The sequence below is a fragment of the Thamnophis sirtalis genome, unplaced genomic scaffold (assembly GCF_051295495.1).
Source record: "Thamnophis sirtalis isolate CommonGarterSnake01/CBP01778 unplaced genomic scaffold, rThaSir2_p1.2 scaffold_3, whole genome shotgun sequence".
In the NCBI taxonomy this organism is placed as follows: Eukaryota; Metazoa; Chordata; class Lepidosauria; order Squamata; family Natricidae; genus Thamnophis; species Thamnophis sirtalis.
Window position 1 is genome coordinate 27,524,472 of NW_028261383.1, and position 23,597 is coordinate 27,548,068.

The window sequence follows — 23,597 nt, forward strand, 5'->3', positions numbered from 1 at the left end:
TGGTGGGCGTGGTGTAGCATGGGTTGGTGGGCGTGGCTTGGTGGGCGTGGCTGGCTTGGTGGGCATGGCAGGGGAACTGTACTGTAAAATCCCCATTCCCTTCCAATCAGCTGGGACTCAGGAGACAGAGAATCAATGAGGGCGGGGCCAGCCAGAAGTGATATTTACTGGTTCTCCGAACTATTCAAAATTCCCGCTACCGGTTCTCCAGAACTGGTCAGAACCTGCTGAATACCCCATCTGTATCACACCCACTCGAAGTTTATCACATAGGTTTAGGTTTAGGTTTATTGGATTTATATGCCGCCCTTCTCCCAAGGGCCATAAAAGAAAAGACATGTTACAAAAATTAAAAGGGACATTAAATAAAGTATCCAAAAAAATCCCAATTGATATTTACAATAAAAATTTAAAAATTAAATTAAAATTAACAACCAAATTAATCCTATATTTTATTCCATTCAGGCCAGGCCGGCTTGCCGGAAAAGCCAACTTTATAGGGCGCGTCGGAAGGACCGGAGATTGGGGATTATGCGAAGCTCCGGGGGCAGCTCATTCCAGAGGGAAGGCGCTCCCACAGAGAAGGCTCTCCCCCTGAGGCTCGCTATCCGACACTGTCTGACCGACAGCACCCTAAATAGGCCAACTCTGTGGGATCACACTGGACAGTGGGAGGCTACTGGTGGCAGTAGGTGGTCTCGCAGGTATTCCGGGCCTAAGCCATGGAGCGCTTTAAAGGTCATAATTAGTACCTTGAATCGTACCCGGAAGACAACTGGCAACCACTGCAGGCCACCTAAAAGGGGTGTAACATGGGAGCACCTAGGTACCCCCATGATCACCCGCGCAGCCGCATTCTGGACCAGTTGAAGCCTTTGGGTGCTCTTCAAGGGCAGCCCCATGTAGAGAGTGTTACAGGCAAGAAAGGACGAGGGCATGAGTGACTGTTCACAGAGCATCCCGATCCAGAAAGGGGCACAACACAGGGTTGAATTGTTCAGGTTTATAATATAGAAAGAGCCAGGTTAGCTGGAAAGTCTGGTGCGCTTCAGTTTAAAACATAGCTGGAGGAGGCAACCTTGCAAAGAGAGTGTACACTGGTAGACCCTTAGTGATATTAGTGACCAAAGTTACAACAGCACTGAAAAAGGTGACTTATGACCATTTTGTATACTTATGACCATTGCTGCATCCTTATGGTCACATGATGATTTACATTTGGATGCTTGACAACCGACTCAGATTTATGACGGGTTGCAGCATCCTGAGGTCATGTCCTTTTGTGACCGTCTAACAAGTAAGGTCTATGGGGAAGCCAGATTCATCTAACAATCAGGTTACTAATTTAACAACTGCAGTGATTCACAACGGTAGCAACAACTGTCGTAAATTGATAGAAAACTCAAAAATTTCTCACTTAGCAACATAAAAGTTTGAGCTCAATTCTGGCCTTAAGTTGAGGACTACCAGTATTGAATTTATTAAGAGGCATTTCTATTGTTCATTTCTCTATTATGGCTGCAACTTCTCCTCGGAGTTGTAACTTTGTGACAATGTGACAATGTTTAACAGACTTTATTTTGAAAACATAAAACTAAAATCGGATGGGCAGCTAAGATCAAGTGAATCTTAAAATGAGAAAGAGGGTTATTGCTTCTTAATGACTACATTTATTTGTATGTTTATTCAGTTATATGTTTATTCATACATTTATTCTGTCATTATAGTTTGTGATCTACTTAATGTATTGAAGAAAGCGAGAGATAAAAGGGAAGAAAATATAGCTGGGATAGATTGGCGAAGGTAAGGGAATAAGAAATGATATCAAATTATATTTGGGTCTGCAGAAATACCATCCCAAGGAAATATAAACTGGGGCCAGAAAGAGACACCTACAATAATAGAAAAGAAAGAGAGAAAGGAGGAGAACATGAAAGGAAGATGGGGGAAAGAAGAAAGAGGCAAGGAAGGAGAGGAGGATGGAAGAGAGAGGAAGAGAAAGAGAGAGGACAGGAAGGGGCAGCGGAAGAGGAGGAGCGGGAGAAAGGCAAGGGAAGAAGGAAGGGAAGGAGAGGAAGAAAGTAGAGAAGGGAGGGAGGGAGAAAAGAAAGGGAAAATGAGGTGGGGTTACAAGAGGAAGAAGGGATGGTAAATAAAGCAACCCAAATTGTATATTATAACCTATTAAATGAAATAATAAGTGTATAAGAATGATAAATGTATAGAATAATAACTATGTGAATGTATACTTAAAATGCTATGTAAGAGAAAAATTTTTTGGAAAAAAAAGAATCAGCAATGGCTTGAGAAAAACATTAAGATGGTGTTACATGAATATAATACCTGTTTCCCTGAAAATAAGACTTCCCCAGATAATAAGCGCAATTGGGCTTTTGAGCGCATGCGCTAAAATAAGTCCTCCCCGAAAATAAGTCCTACCCAAAAATATTGCAACACAGCAGCAGCCATGAGGTGACCTCCTCGTTGCCTTCTGCACCTCAAAAATAATAAGACCTCCACGAAAATAAGGCCAAGCGCTTATTTGGGGGGGGTTCAAAAGAAAATAAGACCTTGTCTTGTTTTTGGAGAAACACAGTGGTGATGGGGGTGGGAGTTAAAATAGAGATAGAAATAAGAGGGGAAATATAGTATATGTATATCAATATATGAAAATATATGAAAGCGTAAGAAGAAGGTTTAGAACTGAAGGGCAGTAGTAAGAGATATGGGTAAATAATACGAAATCATGAAAATGAAATGTAATAATTATGAGTAAGAATACTATATTTGTATTGAAATGTATGATACTCAGGTATCACACCATTCATGCACTGATATGTATAAACAATATAAAATAAAAAAACTTGACCAAAAAAGATGGTGGTTTTTAAAAATGTGATCTCAAAAATCTTTGGGGGGTCAGTCCCCCCCCCGTGCTTTCAACAACCCACAAAATCAAAATGATTTGCCAGCCTGTGTTGAAAAATAATACAATATTGAAATCCCATAAGATTATGGTGACAGGAGGAGGTAGTAGCAGTGATGGCATCAATTCTACTTTTTAATATGGTAATATAACCCAGATAAACAAAAGCTGATTTGTGGTCCTCCATGATTTTTAAAAATAGGAAGAAGCCCTGAGTAGAAAATAGTTTAAGAAATATTGCATTAAGTCCTATAGAATGGTTTAGAGCCCTCATAGTTTGTTGTGATCATAATTTATTAAACAAGACATAGTGGCTTGATGTCCATTTAGTATAATTTATTGACGAAAGCATCACATTAAGATAACGGCATATGCAATCGCTTTTAACCCACGTGATTGGTTTTTATCATACTTTACTGAACAAGCTGGAATAGTTGCAACACGTTGCTTTAAGCCACATTGTATTAAGTCAGATACAGTTGTTTACAGTCCTCAGTGGCCGGGTTCAGAGGTTGTACTTAGCTTTAGTTGTTTATCACGTTATGTAAATTCAGCTTATTCTGAATTAATGCTATTAAAAATTGTCCCGGGGCAGGAGAAATCTAAGATTTCCTTTTTGCTGCTGTTAAACCAAAGCTAAATGGTTCAATCAACACCATGTGTCAGAGGAACTAGAGTTTTTTTTAAAAAATGTTTTAATATAAAAATATTTCCTTAGACTTTCAAATGCTGATAATTCATTGCTAAACGTCCTTAATTTTATAGAAACGATATATGACTCCAAAGGAAAATCAGAATCAACATGAATTCCTTGCAGGCCCTGCCCTGAAAGATTTATTGACAGCCTAGAGATAATAAAAACTTAGGAGAAAATCTCTGTCCCTCCCTCTCCCTCCCTCCCTCTGTCTTTCCCTCTTTCCTCTCTCCCCCTCACCATTCTTCTCTCCCTTTCCCTCCCTCTCTTTCTCACTCCCCCACCCACCCACCCACCCACCCACCCTCCCTCCCTCCCTCCCTCCTCCTCCCTTCATCCTTCCCACCAATCTTCCTTTCTCTCTCCCTCTCCCACTTTCTCCTTCTCTCCCTCTCCCTTCCTCCCTCCCTCTGTCTTTCCCTCTTTCCTCTCTCCCCCTCACCATTATTTTCTCCCTTTCCCTCCCTCCCTTTCTCACTCCCCCACCCTCCCTCCCTCTCACTCCCTCTCTCTCCTCCTCCCTCCATCCTTCCCACCAATCCTCCTTTCTTGCTCCCTCTCCCACTTTCTCTTTCTCTCCCTCCTTTTCTGTCTTCCTCCCTCTGTCTCTCCCTCCCTCCTTCTCCCTCCCTTCCTCTCCCTCCTCCCCCCCACTCTCTCTCTTTCAACCTGCTGATGTCTAAAAAACAGGGCCATTAAAAAGAATTGCTGCAGGAGCGCTGCAGTATTGCAAACTCTCATGTCTCTGTTCTTTGACAGCTGGAAACCCTGAAAAAAAAACTGTCTGAAAAGTACAGATACCACTTGTCAGATCACCAGTCCCAGCCCTGAGGGCATAGAAACATTCCGGATTTTCTTAGTGTTGTTGTTTATGTTTAGAAGGTAAGAATATTGAATAACTCGGGCAACCAATAACCACAGGGGGTGGAGACTGTTGTTATTTCTGGGTGTTGTGAAATTTAAACTCTGCAGGCCACATGGACATCAAGATCAGATCCCCCTCCCTAGGAGGCTTGTGATACGGAGGCTGTCCTCTGGAAGGGAGAAGAGATCCTGTCTCTAACAAACCAAGCTAAGCTCTAATAAGTGCAGGGAATGGGACTGGAAGGAGAAATGTTTCCCAGAGCATCATCCTGGGGGGCAGATTGATCCATTTAGAGGTGTGCACAAACTGGCTGCCCTTCATTGTTCATGCACACATTTTATTGGGAATAGGTGTAAAAGACAGTGAAGGTGCTGGACCAGGAGTGGGGAGACCCAGGTTCTAGTTCCCCCTTCAGCTACAGAAGGTCTCTTGGAGACAGGGACAATTCCTCCTTCTCAGTTGGGTCTAATGGTGAAAATGTTGGTCTAGCACTAGGGAGATGCAGGTTCTAGGTCTTCCTTCAACCCAGTAACCCTCGAGGACTCTGGGCCAGATCATTCCTCTCGGCCTGGTCTTGTGGTGAAGATGTTGGACTGATATACTAGCAGACCCAGGTTCTAGGTGTCCCTTCAGCCACATAAACTGTCTTGGGGACTGAGGGACAGTTCCTCCTGCTCAGCCTGGTTTTGGGGTGAAAATATTGGGCTGGCAACAATAGACCTTGGTTCTAGGTCCCTCTTCAGCCAGAGAAGCTGCCTTGAGGACTCTAGGACAGTTTCTTCTTCTCAGCCTGGTCTAAGTGGTGAAAATGATCGGCTGGGCATCAGGAGACCCAGGTTCGAAGTCTTCCTGCAGCCACAGAAGCTCCCTTGGCCATTCTGAGCTACTGCCTTTTCCCCAGATCAAAAGCCGAGAGACGATGCCAGAAAGCAAATTCAGCTGTTTATATTCTTATAAGTGGACATTTTGGGACTCACCATGCCAGCCCTATTAGCCATATTATGAATGTTTTAATTTTTATTTCAATCAGAATGGAGCTGGAAGGGACCTTGGAGGTCTTCTAGTCCAACCCCCTGCTCAAGCAGGAGACCCAATACCATTTCAGAGAACTGGCCACCACGTCAGCCAGCTGGTTTTTATGTGCGCCAAAGCCCCAGAAACCCAAAGATCAGCTGGCCGGTGCACATGTGCATGCCGGCCACCTGGTCTTTCAGTTTAGGGCATGCACATGTCAGTGGTGGGTTGCAGACGGTACGCCCCGGTACGGGCGTACCGGTGCCTGCCCGGATCACCAGATATCGTTCTGGTATGGTGCTCCAGAGTGTCCACCCGCCCGCCCGTCATCCTGACCTGTCTTTAAACTCTTTGGGGCTTCCGCGCATGTGCACAATGTGTACAGCGCCTGTGCAATGCTCCACCATACAGCTGGAGGCTCACGGAGGCGTCGCTGGAGGGTAAGATGCATGCACGCATTGCGTGCGTTGATGTGGAGGACGCTGGCCCCCTTTGCAATTGTACTGGTTGCAACAGAATGCGGAACCCACCAGTGGTGCATGCGTGCTGGCCAGCTGGTCTATGTGCATGCCGGAGCATCAGAAACCTGAAGACCAGGTGGCCAATGTGTGTATTTGCATTTTAAAAGTGTATCTTCGGGTTTCTGCCTCTCCAGCACATGTGAAGATTAGCTGGCTGGCGTGCATGCACACGCCCGAAACCAGAAGAGCAGCTGGCGACAGCGCACATGCCCACAGAGAGGGCTCTGCGTGCCACAGGTTCACTATCATGGCTAGACTACCAAATCTCTCCAAAGTTCCCAATCACATCACTAACACTCTCTACATGGGGCTGCCCTTGAAGAGCACCCGGAGGCTTCAGCTGGTCCAGAATGCGGCTGCGCGGGTTGTCATGGGGGCACCCAGGTACTCCCATGTTACACCCCTTTTAAGCGGCCTGCACTGGTTGCCAGTTGTTTTCCGGGTGCGATTCAAGGTACTAATTATGACCTTTAAAGAGCTCCATGGCTTAGGCCCAGGGTACTTGCGAGACCACCTACTGCCACCGGTAGCCTCCCAACGTCCAGTACGATCCCACAGAGTTGGCCTCCTCAGGGTGCCGTCGGCCAGGCAATGTCGGCTGGCGACTCCTGGGGGGAGCACCTTCTCTGTGGGAGCACCTTCCCTTTGGAATGAGCTGCCCCCAGAGCTTCACATAATTCCCGACCTCCGGTCCTTCCGACGCGCCCTAAAAAGTTGGCTTTTCCAGCAAGCCGGCCTGGCCTGAATAAAATTATTAATTTTAATTGTTAATTGTTAATGTAATTTCTAAATCTCATTGTAAATGTCTATTGGGGTTTTTGGATATTCTATTTAATCTTTCTTTTAACTTTTGTAATATGTGTTTTTATGTTGTACGCCACCCTGAGTCCTTTGGGAGAAGGGCGGCATATAAATCCAATAAACCTAACTTAACCTAAAGCATTGGTGGGGAACCCTGGCCCTTTTATAACTTATGGATTTGAACTCCCGGAATTCCAGAGCCAACCTGCCAGGGAAACAGTACCTGCTAGGGAAGCAGTAAGGAAATCTTTTGGATTTCATTTTGTTTTGATAAATTATGTCTCTGTTCTACTTTTCTTCAACCAAACCACCTAAAAAGGACTTGTGGTTTCCCGCAAAACATCTGGAGAGACTCCCGAAGATATACCCGTCAAGCCAGTTTTATGTGAACCTCCCTTTTAAGGGAACTCCGCCCTGTTGTAACTCAGTTCACACCAAGGATTCCCAGGAGGCTTCACGGTACAATAGACGATCATCAGAATCTCCTTTTGTGATGCTGGCAAGCAGTTTTTCCTGTTCAGAAGCTATGCTGGTGAGAAAGAGCAAGTCATTTCTCCCACTGGCCTTATGCAACGTGCTCTTTATTTGCTTATTGTTTATTAAATTATACCCAAGGAACTCACAGTAGCTTACTTCCATGTCTGATTTATTCTGTTCAATTCTTTTCTGATATTTTTGGCCCAAAATCGTCCAATGGATTTTTGGTGATTGAACGTAGATATGAGTCTGGATCAGGGGTGAAATCAACTTTGTATTGATGAAAGAAATGTCCTTCTGGGTTCGGCTCCAAGTGGGGGGAAAAGACACTGGAGACATGGAGGCTGCTTGGAAAGATGGTTTAATGGAGGACAGGACCACATGGCTTGAGGTCCTGAACAGAAAAAGTGATCACATGCTTCAATGTTGGTGGAGAAAAGAGAAGGAAGGACTGAGATGCTGAGTCCCTGGTTTTATGCCCTCTCTGGCCTTTGATCTTGATCTTGTATTCTGATTGGTTGTCAGACTCCCATGGGGCCATGCAGGGGCAACTCTCTAGGCTGCGTTTTGAATCCATGTTTGGTTGAGTTCTCAGATGCCATGTGGTGAGTTGGGGCCAATATTATCATGCTTTAATCCCATCTCCCTGGAGCTGGAGAAGTCTTTATTATGTAAAGTGGACTAGCGTGGCCTTCTTAATGGCCCATTGACAAAGTGGGGATGGGCAGGAAGCTACAGGCAGCTATTCTGTCTTTTAAAACATGTTTCTTTCTTTTCACATCCAGATAAATATTCAGCCTTTTCAATATTTCCTAGGATATTTCATTTTTCTGGGAGAGGGCTGGGTGATAACTTCCTACAGTACCTTCGCTACCAGTTTGCAAATGTGAGAGCACATGCCACTTCCTCGCATGCACAGGACTTTCCACACATGCACAGTGCATCAAAAACAGGATGTGTTGATATCCAGGCAGGTGGGTGGAGCCTCTTGCTGCCACCGCTACCGGCTCACCCGAACCGGATAGAAACTGGCTGAATTGCACCACTGGTCTGGATCTCCAAGGATCCAGTCCAGCTCAGTAATCACCGGTAATCCTCGACATTCAACCACAGTTGGGACCAGAATTCCAGTGCCTAAGCAAGGCAGTTGTTAAGTGAGTCATTTGACTTCATGATCTTTTTTGCTTCGTTTGTTAAGTAAATCACTGCAGTTGTTAAGTAAATCACATGGACGTTACATGAGTCCAGTTTCCCCATTGACTTTGCTTTGTCGAAAGCCATCTAGGAAAGTCACAAAAAAGCAATTACAGGACCCTGAGATGTTGCAATTGTTACAAATATATGCTTTTTACCAAACACCCAAATTCTGATCATGAGACCGCAGGGATGCCATGGCAGTCATAAGTACGAGGAGCGATCATAAGTCGTATCTTTCAGCGACACTGTAACTTTGAATAATCGCTAAATAAATATTTGTAAGTTGAGTCTACCTGCATTTCATAACTCTAGTCTGGTGCTAGGGCTCTGTCACAGATTAGTTATTTGCCATCACGTGTGTGATTTTGCCCAAACAGTATGCCAGTATTTGAGAGGCTGCCACAAAAAGGAGGTGGGTCAACTTATTTTCCAAAGCATCAGAAGGGAAGACAAGAAACAATGGATGGAAAATAATCAAGGAGAGAAGCAACCTGGAATTAAGGAGAAACTTCCTAGCAGTGAGAACAATTAACCAGGCTTGCCTTCAGAAGTTGGAGGTGCTTCATCACTGGAGGATTTTGAGATGAGACTGGACAGCCACCTGTCTGAAAAGATGTAGGGTCTCCTGTTTGAGAGGGGGGGTTGGACTAGAAGACCTCTAAGGTCCCTTCCAGCTCTACTATAATTGAAAAAAACATTTAAATTGCCCAAAAACAGGAAAATGGGAAACATTCCTGCTTGTGTGGCACACCTTTTGTACAATTTTAAAATGCATATATTTTCATAAGCCAAACATGGGAGCATGCATTATCATGGGACCCGTTAAAACCGCGCTCGACTAAGCCGCGCCCGATTAAACCGTGTTGCTGACGTCATCAACAGGGCGACAACAGCCAGCGCGGAGAAAGAAGGGCGCTTTAAATAGCGCTTTGAAAGCAAGCCGATTCAACTTAAGGTAAAGGTTAGCTTTAGGGTTAGCTTTAGGGTTAGCTTTAGGGTTAGGTTAAGGGTTAGGGTTAGGGTTAGGGTTAGGGTTAGGGTTAGGTTAAGGGTTAGGGTTAGGGTTAGGTTAAGGGTTAGGGTTAGGGTTAGGGTTAGGGTTAGGGTTAGGGTTAGGGTTAGGTTAAGGGTTAGGATTAGGTTTAGGGTTAGGTTAACGGTTAGGTTTAGGGTTAGGTTTAGGGTTAGGTTTAGGGTTAGGTTTAGGGTTAGGTTAAGGGTTAGGTTTAGGGTTAGGTTTAGGATTAGGTTTAGGGGGGTTAGGTTTAGGTTTAGGGGTTAGGTTTAGGGGTTAGGTTTAGGGGTTAGCGTTTACAGCGTGCTTCTGTCTCCGCGCTGTTGTCGCCCTGTTGATGACGTCAGCTACGCGGTTTCGTCGAGCGCGGTTTAGTCGAACGCGGTTTTGTGGTGGAACCGCATTATCATACATCAATAATAAAAATCATCATCATGCATACATTTCAGTAGTCCTGGCAATATGATTCAGCCAATAGTTCGATTCAACTAAAAGCTGGAAAAGTTTCTACCTTATCACCAACATTCCTACACTAAAAGCATTCTTAAATAACTTGGTACCAGGTGTCATCAATCCCTTTGATAAGAAAGTGTTCCTAAGAAAGAAGACAAAATGTTTAGTTTTCATCTACAGGTAGTCCTCGATTTACAACCAGTCACTGAGTGACTGTTTGAATTTACGACAGACCCTCTCAAAAGGTACAGGTAGTCCTCAACTTATAACAGTTCATTTGGTGACCATTCAAAGTTGCAACAGCACTGAAAAATGTGACTTACGACCATTTTTCACAGTTACGACCTTTGCAGCATCCCCATGGTTGTGTGATCAAAATTCAGATGATGGTAAGTGGTTCATACTTATAACCATTGTAGTATCTCGGGGGTCATATGATCACTTGTTTCAACCTTCCGACAAGTAAAATCAATGGGGAAGTCAGATTCACTTAACAAGCAGGTTACTAACTTATAAACTATAACAATTCATGTAACAATGGTGGCAAGAAAAATCGTACAAAAGGGGCAAAACTCACTTGACAAATGTCTCACTTAACCACAAAAATGTTGGGCTCAACATTTTGGGTCATAAGTCAAGGGCCACCTGTACTTACTTGTAGTTTTGATAGTTGTGTTGTTGTTGGCCACATTTTGGGCACTTGGAAACCGGCCCACATTTATGGCAGTTTGCAGCTGGTGAAATTCTGGGAGTTGAAGTCCAAACATCTTAAGGTTGTCCAGGTTGAGAAACACTGAAATGGATTGTATCTATAAAAGGGTGTGAGTTGAAGACGGCGGTGTTGTATTTGTGTGCCTCTGTTTTCCTTCCTTGTGTTTATAGCGAGCAAGATTTCTGCTGGTAAAAGTAGCATGAAAGTTTGCAGGGTACTCTGAGCATAACATTTATACACACATGAAGAACATCAATGACTACATTGTGGTATGTCTTCCACATGCAACTGACCACAAGACAGCTAGTTTTAATGTTTCTGCTGGAAAAAACCCTTGATGAACAAGGAAAATATGGCAAAAATTTCTTACACAGCAAAAAGCAAACAGCCTCCTATCAGAACAGGCTACTGTAAAAACAAGGAATGGATGGATCAAATCACTTTGGCCCTTTTACATACAGGATACAAAGCAGCAAGAATTGTAATGACTATGTACAAATATAGATAGTCCTTAACATACAATAGTTTGTTAATGATGGTTCAAAGTTACAACAGCATTGAAAAATGCGACTTAGGGCTGTTTTTCTCAGCTATGACCATTGCAGCGTCCCTACAATCAAGTCATCAAAATTCAGTTGCTTGCCAACTGGCTCATATTCAGGGGTCCCACTCCTGGCTGGCCACGCCCACCCCTCCCAGGAGTCTCCACGCGACCTGTTTTGAATGCAGGTCCTGTGTGAAGTCTCTGGGAGGGCATAAACAGGCCTCCTAGAGACTCCAGAAGGCCAGAAATGGGCCTGTTTCCGGCCTTCAGAGAGCCTCCGGAGCCCGAGAGAGGCTGTTTTCGCCCTCCTGGAGACTCGATAAAAGCTTCTGGAGCCCGGGGAGGTGAAAAATGGGCCTCCCGGAAATTCTGGAAGAACTCCAGAGAAGTCCAGAACTCCAGAAGAAGTTTCAGAGAGCCTCCGGAGCTTGGGAATGGAAAAAACGCCCCCCCACCGTGATGCAGAAGGCCACGCCCACCATGGCTAGACCATCCAGCTACTGAGCAGAGAACCTTGTTGCTAAAATTTTTGAAGCCGACCCCTGCTCATATTTATGACCATTGCTGTGTTCCAAGGTCACATGATTCCCTTTTGTGTCCTTCTGACAAGCAAAGTCCATGGGGAAGCCAGATTCACTTAACAACCGGGGTTACTAACTTATCCACTGCAGTGATTCACTTGACAACTGTGGCAAAGAAGGTCGTAAAACAGGGCAGGATGCCCAGGTTAGTCTGGTGCACCAATTGCGGCCCTATTTGGATCGGGAGGCACTTCAAACAGTTACTCACGCCCTTGTCACCTCAAGGCTGGATTATTGCAACGCGCTCTACATGGGGCTACCCTTGAAAAGCGTTCGGAGACTGCAGTTAATCCAGAATGCGGCCGCACGAGCAATATTGGGTGCACCGAGGTACACCCACATTACACCTGTCCTCCGCAAGCTGCACTGGCTATCAATTGGTCTCCGGACGCAATTCAAGGTGTTGGTTATTACCTTTAAAGCCCTACATGGCTTAGGGCCAGCGTACCTTCGAGACCGCCTACTGCCACATACCTCCCAGCGGCTGGTAAGATCCCACAGATTGGACCTCCTTCAGATGCCATCAGCCAGACAGTGTCGGTTGGCGGGCCCCCGGAGGAGAACCTTCTCTGTGGCTGCTCCGACTCTTTGGAATCAGCTACCCCCAGAGATCCGGACCATACCCACTCTCATGGCCTTCAGGAAAGCTGTAAAAACCTGGCTGTTCTGGCAGGCCTGGGGCTGTTGACCTCATTGTTGAGGTCGAGCCCCGATTAGAATGAATGTATGTGGTGCTGTGATTTTAAACCGTTCAACCATTTTTTTTTCTCTTTGTTGTAAGCCGCCCGGAGGCCTTCGGGATTGGGCGGCATATAAATTTTATAAATTAAATTAAATTAAACTTAACAAATGTTTCACTTAACAACAGAAATTTTGAGCTCATTTGTGGTTGTAATGGCTACCTATAGAATCCTATTTCTGGTCGATCCTATTTCTTGAAGTCCTTTGCAGTTAGGGTTTGATTTTTAGATATTTTTTTTAATTTAACACCTGGTGTTCTCTTATATCCACGTGGGCCTGTTTATCCCTTCCAGTCCAGCTAGAAGCCTAATGGAGCTGTTTTGGATTTGGGAAAGGCATTTGGTGGGTGGGGCACCCTATCTCATCAAGGGCATTGTGCCCAGGAGAATCTGCAGCCTGGAATGATAGCAACATCCCTCTTAAGCATGGGTGGTTTGCCCGGCTCTCTCTGTGGCCTAAACAAAATCTAAAAATAGGTGCTGTGGCTCAAACCATAGAATTCTCAATGCTGGGAGGGAGAGAGGAAAGGAGAGAGGGAGGAGGAGGAGGAGGGGCAGGAATAATTATGATTTACAGCCAGAGCTTCTCAGGTTATTCCACTGCTGTTTTACATCTGCTTAAGCAGCCACTTGACATTTTCCACTTGAAAGATTGTTATCAGCTCCTGACTGTTTTCCAAGTAAACACAATCACAAGTCACTGACTCAACTCTTGGTTTTAATGTAATTTCTACCAGAAAGGTTGGAACAAATCAGAGTCTGGGGAAAGTAATGACTACAAATAATTCTCTCTCTCTCCCTCTCCCCTCTCTCCCTCCCTATCTCTCCCTTCCCCCCCCTCTCTCCACCCTCTCCCTTTCTTCCTTTCCCTCTCTTTTTCCCTCTCCTCTCTCCCTTTCCTTCCCTCCCTCTTCCTCTCCCCCTACCCCCTTCCCCTCTTTCCCTTCTCTCTCCCTTCCTCCCCCACTCTCTCCCTCCTTCTCTCTCCCTCTCCATCCCTCTCCTTCTTAATAGCAATAGCAGTAGACTTATATACCGCTTCATAGGCCTTTCAGGCCTCTCTAAGCGGTTTACAGAGAGTCAGCATATTGCCCCCAACAATCTGGGTCCTCATTTTACCCACCTCGGAAGGATGGAAGGCTGAGTCAACCCTGAGCCGGTGAGATTTGAACCGCTGACCTGCTGATCTAGCAGTAGCCTGCAGTGCTGCATTTTAACCACTGCGCCACCTTGGCTTCTCACCGCCTCCCCCTCTCTGTTGTGTTTGTAAAGGGCATTTTAGGTTAGATGTTAAGAGAAATAGGATTCTATAGTGTGAGGACTTCCTGTTTAATTGAGAACTATTTTGGGAGTAAAAATAGATGAACCAGCATAGATGCCCTAGAAATTTCTGGGTCAGCTCTGAAAATTGCAACCTGGAATGTTAGAACTTGATGCAAAAGGGGAATGCTTTTGATTACTGTCAAAGAGATGGACTGATTACAAATCGGCATTCAATATACTGTAAGTGTATCTATTATATCCTGCTACATTTATTATATCATGGGGGATGGACTAGAAGACCTCTACGGTCCCTTCCAGCTCTATTCTGATTCTGATTCTGTTGGGCATAGGAGCATCAGAAGGAGAAATGACATTAATGGTTGCCAGTCTTCCGCATGAAACAGTGCTAATCAAAGAAGCCCAATGAATGAATGAATGAATGAATGAATGAATGAATGAATGAATGAATGAATGAATGCTGTAAATCCAACTATGGACATCTATTGTATATTAAATGAAATTTGTGTTTTCAAGGGAATCTTGATGCCCATTAATTTCCTGAATAATCCCTGAATTTTTCAGAAATAGTGTGCCCTTGTCTTATTCTCCCTAGGGCTAAGAGAAAGAAACTGGCCAAGTCACCCCACTGGTTTCATGTCTAAGGCAGGACTAGATCTCAGTCTGCCAGTTTCCAGTTTGGTACCTTCACTGGTACACCAAATTGATGTGTGTGCGTGTGTAGATACTAGTATATGTGTGTGTGTGTACGTATATACATACACATACATATGCATACACATGTGTCAATGTGTACAGGTTGGCCTCAATTTGCAACTATTCATTGAGTGACTGTTTGAAATTGCACATACTAGAAAAAATGTTACCACCAGTGGTGGGATTCAAATTTTTTTACTACCGGTTCTATGGACGTAGCTGTGTGGGCATGGCAGAGGAAGGATACTGCAAAATCCCCACTCCCTCCCCATTCCTGGGGAAGGATAATGCAAAATTCCCATTCCCTCCCCACTCCTGGGGAAGGATACTGCAAAATCCCTATTCCTTCCTCACTCCTGAAGAGAGATACTGCAAAATCCCCATTCTCACCCCACTCCAGGGGAAGGTTACTGCAAAATCCCCATTCCCTCCCCACTCCAGGGGAAGGTTACTGCAAAATCCCCATTCCCTCCCCACTCCTGGGGGAAGGATACTGCAAAATTCCCATTCTCTCACCACTCTTGGGGAACGATACTGCAAAATCCTTATTCCCTCCCAACCAGCTGGGACTTGAGAGGCAGGGAATAGATGGGGAGGAGCCAATCAAAGGTGGTATTTACTGGTTCTCCGAACTACTCAAAATTTCCGCTACTGGTTCTCCAGAACTGGTCAGAACTGCTGAATACCACCTCTGGACTGAAGCGAATATAAATCCTTCCATTCTCCACCATTCAGTCAGAACTGAAGAAGCTTCTTGGATGAGAAATGAAAGGCCCTTTAGCAAAACAAGAAACCCAGTTGCCTTTTGAAAGAGAGCACCTTTGGGATAACCAAGTTTATCAACTACAAACTCCAGATCCAGACAGAGACTTTAGCCAACCTTGTTAAGCTTTATTGTGCAAACTCAGCCTCCGTTCCTGTTTAATCAAGCTGATTCATAATCTGTTGTGCTGAGAATTCAGCCAGCTGGATTCAGGAAGTCCCCTAGAAAGTCAGTCATTAACTAGTTCGATGGCCAGTCTGTTCAAATTAAAAGTTAAAAGAGTTGCCATTCCAGAACCATGGGCAGCGCTCTTATTTATTTTACCAGTTAGAGCCCTAATTCGTCCTGCAGGAATTGAGCAATACTGGCATGATTCCCGGGGTGGGATCCTTTGAAAAAAAAAGTTGGGGTGGGGAATGCATCATTCTGGGGTAATTTTGAATAAAATATAACTTTTATTGTTACTTTTTTCTGTGAACACACTGGCACACATTAAAAAATGAAATTCTAATGGAGAATAGTTTGACTCCCTCTTCTTTGTGGCAACCCCTAAGATATTGGAAGACTGCTATCATGTCACCCCTAATCCTTATTTTCATTAAATTAGACATACCCAGTTCCAGCAACCGTTCATTATATGTTTTAGCCTCCAGTCCCCTAATCATCTTTGTTACTCTTCTCTGCACTCTTTCTAGAGTCTCAATGTCTTTTTTATAGTGTGGTGACCAAAACTGGGGTGGTCTTACTAAGGCTTTATAGACTGGTATTAGTACCTCAGGTGATCTTTGATACACACAGGGTGTGTGTGTGTATGTGTGTGCAAGGTAAAAGGTAAAGGTTCTCCTTGGACATATGTCCTAGTCGTTCCTGACTCTAGGGGGCAGTGCTCATCTCCGTTTCAAAGCCAAAGAGCCAGCGCTGTCCGAATACATCTCTGTGGTCATGTGGCTGGCATGACTAAATGCCGAAGGCGCACGGAACGCTGTTACCTTCCCACCAAAGGTGGTTCTTATTTTTCTACTTGCATTTTTACATGCTTTCGAACTGCTAGGTTGGCACCAGGGATTCGAACCGCTGAACTGCTGATCTTTCAATCGACAAGCTCAGCGTCTTAGCCACTGAGCGACCATGTGGTCTTACTAAGGCTTTATAGAGTGTATTAGTACCTCACATGATCTTTGATACACACAAACCTGTATAATATACATACATACATACATACATACATACATATACATACATACATACATAAAAATAGAATATATTATACTATGTTATATTATATTATTTATACACACACACCATATGTATTAATCACAGACCATTTAGAATATGTTATATTTTATTATTTACACACACACACCATATGTATTAATCACAGACCATTTAGAATATGTTATATTATATTATTTATACACACACACCATATGTATTAATCACAGACCATTTAGAATACATAGTGGAAATGTTTGCCGAAACAAGTTTTAGGACTTCGGGGTACTTGGAACGGGGAGTAAACCTGGCTCGCATCCAAGTGCATCTCCACGACCTCTTGCCCTAAAAACAGCTTCCCAGGGCAACGTGGAAAGGGACTGGGGGGGGGCGGCCTTAGAACGTTGTTACCTGGCGTTGCCGGGGACGCCTGCGCGGTTGCCAAGGCGTTAGTTGAGGGACCATTCCCGGATCTGACGCGCCGGCGCGCTAGCACAAGAGGAGAAATAAACAAGAAGGCAGCGCGAAGGAAGGAGCGAGATCAGCTGGCGGAAAGGGGCAGGGAAGCGGCTGCCGGCTTGATCCAGGGCAAGATCTGGTGTGTGATCGGGGATATAAATCGGTATTTTATTGTATTACATTATGCTTATTATATATGTATGAGAGATTTAGCTTATTATACGAGAGATCTAGAAGGGACTCGAATGGCTTGATGACCGTATCTTGGACGGAGTTGACTGCAGTGTTGGACTTTTCCAATCATACGAAGTGCGTTTTTATTTTTGTCAAAAAAAAAAAAAGGACTGGAGTGATTTACTCGGTCTCGATCTGGGGAAGTTCTTACTCCTTTTAAATCTTGTGCAGGGCAGAACTGCTCCCCCTAAGAAAACTACCCATCCTTCCTCCATCCATCCATGGTTTGCAATATGGGGAGAAGCTAATGGCATTGTAAGAGAAATTCCCAATGGTTGGCTGTCTGTCCGTCCGTCCGTCCTTCCTTCCTTCCTTCCTTCCTTCCTTCCTTCCTTCCTTCCTTCCTTCTTTCGTTCTTTCTTTCTCTCTCTCTCTCTCCCTCTCGCTTTGTCTCTTTTTCTCTCTGTATGTGTGTGTCTCTCTGCCTCTGTTTCTGCCTCTCTCTCTGTCTGTCTCTTTCTGCCTCTCTGTCTCTGCCTCTGTCCGTCTCTTTCTTTTTCCTCTCTCTGCCTCTGTCTCTCTCTTTGTCTCTCTCTCTCTCTCTCTCTTTCTCTCTCTCTCTCTCTCTCTCATCCCCAAATTAAAAACACAACCTTGCAAGGATGGACTTGTAACTGCATGCGGGGGAGGGGGGGCGCCTGAAATGAAAGGATCATGGGCAGTGTAGTCTCTCTCACGACTAGAGGGCGCCGGCAAGAGGCAAAACCGAAGATCAGGACTGACTCTTCTGCCATCTCATTCATTGCAAATCGGAGAAGGGGGAGAGAGAAAAAACAAGGCGCCTGGATCGGGCCCCTGGTTTACTTAAACCGGAGGGCATCGGAGCTCTTTCCTCGCCCTGAAAAGAGGCTTTGGCCGCGGGGCTGCTGTGCCTTTAAGAGCCGCCCATCGCGAAGACAGCTCCGGACTGGGAGCTTTTAAGCGGCTTTGCAAAAAGCCAGGCGGGCGCTCTCGCTTTCTCCGGCGCCCCGGCTGGATTTGCACCAGCAGCAGCCGCCAGAGATGAATGAGCGACTCATCTGGCCGTGACGTGACGGGAGTTGCCATTCGCGTGGAATTGTTTTGCACGGTTTGGAGAGGCGGCATCAGCGAGGTGATCGAATCGCGACAGGCCTTTTCCCTTCGTTTGGGCGGGAGGAGGCCTGGGGCTCCCGGTTTTTTTTAGCTGGGTTTGGAGACAGATCGGAATCCGATTTCTGGCCGGGTCGGAAAATCGAACCACGGTGTAGTCGAATCTTGCATTCAGGCGAGGGTGGATTGGGTTCACACAACACATTGTGGTCGTGGGTTAGTAGTTCGTGGTGTCGTTACGATTTTGTGACTGAGGGATTTTCCATACAGGTAAGTCCTCGACTTACAACAAGTTCACCTAGTGAGTGCTCGAAAAAGCGACTTATGAATGGATTTTCACACTTAACAACATCCCCGTGGTCGTGTGATTAAGATTCAGATGCTTGGCTCAACTGACTCCTCTTTATGATGGATTTTTTTAAATTTTTATCTATTTATTTGTCAAGCATGTATAAGATAACAGATGTAAGTATAAACATGATTGTGAATACATGAAATGGATATGAATAAAAGGGAACATTAGGACAGGGACGGTACGCACGCTGGTGCGCTTATGCACGACCCTTACAGAACTCTTAGGAATGGGGTGAGGTCGACAGTAGACAGTCTGAGGTTAAAGTTTTGGGGGGTTTGGGGAAGAAACCCACAGTCAGGTAGTGCATTCCAGGCATTGGCCACTCTGTTGCTGAAGTCGTATATTCTGCAATCGAGTTTGGAGTGGTTTACCTTAAGTTTGTATCTATTGTGTGTTCCTGTATTGTTGTGGTTGAAGCTGAAGTAGTCATTGACAGGTAGGACGTTGTAGCAGATAATTTTATGTACACTTAGGAAGGTGGAGTAGTTCTAAGTTGTCTAAGCCCAAAATTTCAAGCCTGGTGGCATCAGGTATTCTGTTGCGAGCAGAGGAGTGCACACCTTCTGATGAGCAAAGTCGATGGGGGAGCCAAATTCACTTAACAACCACGTTACTCATTTCACAGCTGCAGCGATCCATTTAACAACTGTGAGAAAAAAAGGGTGGTAAAATGGGGCAATGCTCACTTAACAAATATCTCGCTTAGCAGCAGAAATGTTGGCCTCGATTGTGGCTGTAATTGAAGGACTAGCTATTATGGGCGCAAAAGGCTTGGGTGTAAGCCGGCCAATGACATTTGATCTCAGGGAGTTATTGAGCTCGTGACGGTGACTGGTGTGTGGTGCCATGGGTCGGATATAAGCCCTGGAAAAAAAGTGGGGTAATTGTGTACTGTAGTGTGTGTTTTCAGTTACAGGTAACTGTAGGGCTAGCACTACTGTAGGAATTGTTTCCTTTGTAATTAAGTTTAGCTACTGCGGTAGTTAACCTCTGGATTCTCCCATGTTATGGTTCACCCTTCATTCGTCAATTTTTCTTTCCTATTTTCCATCTCAGTCATTCTAAAGATTGGCTGACTTTGTCATGCTGCTGCTTTAGGAAACAGGAAGAATAAAAGGCAGGGTTTTTTTATATCTACAAATGGCTATTTGACCCAGTAAATGATTACCTTTCGGTAACATTTGCAAGAGTGCAAGATTTGTGGGTTGTGATCTGGTAATTCTTGATGGGGAGGGGAGTGGAAATTTGAAATTTGGAACCAGGTCAAAAAGTGACTATAGTCTGGGGAAAAGACACATTCGGACTTTTCAGATGTCTCATTTCAAAAGCAATAAGAGCAAACTACAGTAGATTAAAAAAATGTCCCTCCCGGAGCTCAGAGCTTGCATGAACAGAACAGAATAACAGAGTTGGAAGGGACCTTGGAGGTCTTCTAGTCCAACCCCCTGGTCTAGCAGGAGAGCCTAATTTCAGACAAATCCAATCTCTCGTCCAATCTGTTCTTAAAAACTTCCAGTGTTGGAGCATTCACAACTTCTGGAGGCAATTTGTTCCACTGATTAATTTGTTCTCACTGTCAGGAAATTTCTCCTCAGTTCGAGGTTGCTTCTCTCCTTGATTAGTTTCCACCCATTGCTTCTTGTTCTACCCTCAGGTGACTTGGAGAATAGTTTGACTCCCTCTTCTTTGTGGCAGCCCCTGTGATATTGGAATACTGCTGTCATGTCTCCCCTAGTTCTTCTTTTCATTAAACTAGACAGACCCAGTTCCTGCAACCTTTCTTTATATGCATGGTATTAAGGGGACACATAGGTTGTGTGCATATGTAGAGTACTTCATGTGCCTTACTAGTTGTGTAGAGCCAACTAGTATTCTATGGTTTAGCACAGTAGCTCTCAAATGTGGTCCAGAGCCAAGATGGCGCAGTGGTTAAATGCAGCACTGCAGGCTACTGCTAGATCAGCAGGTCAGCGGTTCAAATCTCACCGGCTCAGGGTTGACTCAGCCTTCCATCCTTCCAAGGTGGGTAAAATGAGGACCCAGATTGTTGGGGGCAATATGCTGACTCTCTGTAAACCGCTTAGAGAGGGCTGAAAGCCCTATGAAGCGGTATATAAGTCCACTGCTATTGCTATTGCTGCTATGATGTCATCATAGGGAGTCTGTGAAGGCTTGAAAAAATAGTATGATTTAAATCTTGAGTTAAGTCTTGGTGGGCCGTGGCCATGGTCCATGGTCCCAAAAGCAGGGGTGAAATCCAGCAGGTTCTGGAGAACCGGTAGCGGAAATTTTGAGTAGTTCAGAGAACCAGCAAATGCCACCTCTGGCTGGCCCCAGAGTGGGGTAGGAATGGAGATTTTGCAATATCCTTCCCCTGCCACGCCCATCAAGCCACATCACGCCTACCAAGCCATGCCCACAGAACCGGTAGTAAAAAAAAATGAATTTCACCACTGCCCAAAAGGTATTTAAAGGGGATCTGTGGTAAAGAAACACTGATTTAGCATATTGTACATAAGCAGTTGTGACTCATTTAGTACAAGTGGTCCTCGACTTGTGATCCCAATTGAGCCCAAACTTTCTCTTGCTAAGCGAGACAGATGTTAAGTGAGTTTTGCCCCATTTTACAATCTTTCTTGCCACAGTAGTTAAGTGAATCACAGCAGTTGTTAAATTGGTAACATGGTTGTTAAGTCAATCTGGCTTCCCCATTGATTATTTGCTGATTAGAAGATCACAAAAGGGGATTCACATGATCCCGGGACACTGCAACCATCATAAATATGATCTCCAAGCTCCCTTCCAACTCTGTTATTCTGTTATTCTATTACCAGATACCAGGTAAAATAATTCCATCTAGCCATCAGCAGTTGAATAGATAGATCAATCGTGCTATTCTAGGAAACTTCCTCCCTCTATGGTCTCCCTGGCCTACTTCATGTATGATGACTGGGCTCATCATGGCTTAGGATTTGCTTTGTTGTAACCTAGTGTTTGCGTGAAACAGCCATCACAGCTTGGGAAGATATTTAGTTTAGGTTTATTTATAGCTCTTACAGTCACTAATTCCTATTGAAGAGTCCCAAACGTGTGGATTAGCTGTGCTGCCACCAAGCAGGGGAAGGAATGGCTCATCTTCACATCCTCTGACATCAAAGTGTTTGACTAAGTGTTTAATACGAAAAGGCTGGAAAAAATTTCAGAGATTAGGATAATGGTTATAATAATAGTTGTGATTCTGGGTTCCACCCCAAATGCGCGCACAACAAAAGTGCGCCTGACTAAACCGCGGTGTCTAAAGCGCGGTGACAAAACCGCGTGACTAATGAGCGACTAATTAGCCCTAAAGCGCTCCGACAAAAGCGCGCCGACAGAAGCGCGCTGTAACGTAACCCTAAACCTAACCCTAAACCTAACCCTAAACCTAACCCTAAACCTAACTGTAAATCTTACCTTAAATGAAATCGCGCTTCTGTCGGTGCGCTGTTGTCTGCGCGCTGTTGTCTGCGCGCTTTTGAAATTGCGGTTTTAGCGCTGCGGTGTTGTCAGCACGCTTATGACGTTCGCGCTTTTGACGGGTCACGGTGATTCTGTGCACCTTGAAGATGGAGTATACGTACATATACTGTATCAGGGATGCAGCGGCTCAGTGGCTAAGACTTATCGATAAGATCTGCAGTTCGGAGGTTCGAATCTCGACCACCGCGTAATGGAGTGAGCTCCTGTTACTTCTCCCAGCTTCTGCTAACCTAGCAGTTCGAAAGCATGTAACAATGCAATTAGAAAAAATAGGAACCACCTTTGGTGAGAAGGTAACAGCCTTCCGCGTTCCTTCGGCATTTAGTCATGCTGGCCACATGACCACAGAGACGTCTTCGGACAGGGCTGGCTCTTCGGCTTTGAAACGGAGACAAACACCGCCCCCTAGAGTCGGGAATGAGTAGCATGCATTTGCGAGTGTGTGTGTGTGTGTGTGTGTGTGTGTGTGTGTGCATAACCCTAACCCTAACCCTATAAACCCTGAAGAATTAAAAAAAATCCCAACCCCCAAAATCCAGTAAATTAACCAGTACACAAAGATTAATCCTGAAGACAAACGCAGCAGCGTGCGTCTTTCAAACAGTCCTTCAAAATAATAATAATAATAATAATCCCAAGAGTGGGATAGTCAGGCCCATGCTGGCTGGGGAATTCTGGGAGTTAAAAGTCCACGCATCTTCCAAGTTGTCGGAGTTGAGAAACACTACTAGTCAAATAAGCAAGTATTTAAGCCCCTTTTAAAGGCCATCAAACTTACACAGAGGTGCAAAGAATGAGGAAGGTGATCCTTGAGTCTGCAGCCTGGTAGTGCCTGGTAGCCTCCCCCCCAACCCCTCCCCCCCCCCCGAAGACTCCAGTCCTAGAGCAAGAAACATAAGGAGAAAGTAGATTGTAGTGAGAAATAAGGACAGATAGATACAAGTGTGGCCAGAAGGCTGTAAATGCAAACACAAGTAGTTTATATTAAGCCCTGGCTTGGAAATAAGAAGAGAGATTTAATTAATTGCGGTAAAATATAAAGATATTAAAAGTTTGTTAAATTTGAACACGGAGTGTGGAATGCATGAAGAACTAAATGAAATGTTATAAAAGATGTGCGTGCAACACTAGAAAGCAATAAAGAACCAGAAAAATCGTTGAAATGCATAGAACAGGAAACAGGAGAGGATCTGGCAAAGAGGAACACAAATGAGAAACAAGAAGTTAACGTTGTAGAAAAAGAAGCTGAAAATAAAAACCAGTTAGACAATTCTATCGAGATTTACAGAGGCACAGAAAGAGCAGGGAGAGAAAAGGGGAAATGGTTTCCAAAAAAGGAATTAGCCAAAACCAAAGAGTGGAATAGTGGGAAGAGAAAAACAGAAATCCTGGGGAGGGTTACTCAAACAATCTATCAAAAAGTGATAGAAAACATTCAGAAGAATACAGACACACACACACACACAC

At 44.7% G+C, this 23,597-nt stretch overlaps 1 protein-coding gene across 5 annotated transcripts in view; it reads left to right on the top strand.

Annotated features, from left to right (window-relative positions):
• Positions 1 to 16,958: 16,958 nt before the first annotated feature.
• PPT2 (palmitoyl-protein thioesterase 2) overlaps positions 16,959 to 23,597 on the top strand; it is a 60,185-nt gene continuing 53,546 nt past the window's right edge. For 2 of the 5 annotated variants that reach the window (XM_087708444.1, XM_087708440.1), the window contains exon 1: positions 16,959 to 17,090. The gene's annotated coding sequence lies outside the window, so the exon portion shown is untranslated. Of the gene's footprint in view, positions 17,115 to 18,097; positions 18,279 to 18,357; positions 18,527 to 23,597 lie in introns of those variants that run through there. The other 3 variants (XM_087708442.1, XM_087708441.1, XM_087708443.1) reach the window with 3 other exon arrangements.